At 44.7% G+C, this 1,779-nt stretch overlaps 1 protein-coding gene across 1 annotated transcript in view; it reads left to right on the top strand.

Annotated features, from left to right (window-relative positions):
- The window catches only part of LOC103591934 (phosphoglucomutase-1), a 68,457-nt gene that overhangs the window by 40,163 nt on the left and 26,515 nt on the right, over nucleotides 1–1,779 (top strand). The gene's annotated exons all lie outside the window — the stretch shown is intronic.

Raw genomic sequence — 1,779 nt, 5'->3', positions numbered from 1 at the left:
AAACAGAATTATTTTGCAGCCATTTCAGAGCAAAATTCACACAGATAAAAATCTAATTGTACACAGCAAAAATAGTAGAGACATTGCTCATGGTAAGCTAGTGTGAAGGTCAGTGTTTCCTCATTAAGCATCAGTTTTTGAGCAACATGCAACTGTTGTGGGCGCTCCCTCCCCCTCAGAAGATACCTGACATTCTTCCCTATGCCCCCATGTATTTCCGCAGGGGGTGGTCATTTGCTGGATGAGGTACACATGCTCCTGAGCCCCACACCCCACTCGCTCGCCCCCACAAGCTCCTTTTCTTAGAAGATGGCAAGGGCAAGCTGAGGATTAAATTCAGGAACAACAGGATGTGTATCTCCCTCTCTTCTTCCTCTGTGGGTTGTGTGGCCAGGTCAGTTGTGAAATACAACCATGGGGTTTTCTCACATGCAGGAATATGAGAATTCCTGAGCACATAGGTTGTCTATATGTTTCGCAATAATTTAGAGTGGCAAGGATTCTCCCTCATGTAGAAATCCACGCACACACCTGCCTGGTTGGGGTGGATTTCTGCCTGTGCTTGAACCTTTTCGATGATGCTGGTCAGGGCCTCCTGCTCCCCTGCACACCAAGGTTAGAAAATCTTCTCCAGGTGGGCTGAAATCTTCCATCTCTGAAGCTTCTCCCTTTGGGTCCTAGCTGGCTCTCTGGAGTCCCACAGAATGGGTCTCTTTTCTTATTCAGACAAAAGTGATTCTGTCATTTTAAACTGTTCAACAGATGTGTACTGAGTACCTGCTATACGTATGCTTGGGGAACAGGCAGGGGCTTGACAGATGACTTCCTTCAAAGAGGCTTCGATGTTTGGGGAGATGAAGTGGGTAAAACACTAATGACTGCCAGGCTGGCAAAATGAGGGTTAGATAGAATTTCAAGTGCTTTCTCTTTGGGTAGTGGAAGAAGGCATAGTTTGACTAAGGGTATTAAGAAGCACTTCCTAGAAGAAGTGGCAGCCAACTCAGTTTTATGAAAGAAAGATCTAGGGTGGTGGAAGATCAAGCAGTGGTCATTCCCAGCAGAGGCAGTGGCGTAGCAAAGGCATTAAGACTTATAAATAGATGTCACATTAGGGGAATGAGGAGAAGACTGGGCCAGCTCAAGAATGGGGTTTTGATGGGATATTGGGTAGGAGAAGCTGGTCAGGAAGTAGACTTCTTTTCTCCAGACCTTTCTGTCGCCCCTCTCATGCCTCTGGTTCTGCGTGCGTCACAGCTCTGGCTACCCTGACCTCATCTTGTGGGGCATCAGTAGCCTGCTTAACATGTAGCCCCGAATAGGAGACGCGTATTCTATACCGTTCTGACCTCTGTATATCAGGGTTAGTGTCTTTCTTGATGTAGACACATTCTTAGGATTTTAGAGATGAGTGGGTAGTTATACAAAATGTCACCGTAAATATGTATGACTGGTTTCTCCTGTTTTTTGTTGTAGCTGGGTTTTGTTTGCTTGTTTGTATTTTTTTTTAACTAGTTCAGATAGCTCGATATAGTAGAGAGATAAGAGCTCTGAATCCCAGCTTCCACTCCTACTAGCTGTGTAAGTTGGGCACATCATCTCAGAACCACAGTTTTCTTATCTATAAACTGGAGGTGATAAACATAATGCAGACATTTATAACATATGTGCCAGGTACTGTTCTCAGTGCTGCATACCTACTAACAACCCATTTAATCCTCATCAATCCTGTTAGGTAGTTACTATTATTATCCTCATTTTGCAGATGGGAGAGACTGAGGT

The sequence above is a fragment of the Galeopterus variegatus genome, unplaced genomic scaffold (genome assembly GCF_000696425.1).
Source record: "Galeopterus variegatus unplaced genomic scaffold, G_variegatus-3.0.2 Scaffold1055, whole genome shotgun sequence".
NCBI lineage: Eukaryota > Metazoa > Chordata > Mammalia > Dermoptera > Cynocephalidae > Galeopterus > Galeopterus variegatus.
The sequence above is the reverse complement of the archived record's forward strand: the minus strand, read 5'-3'. Positions and strand labels throughout refer to the sequence as shown.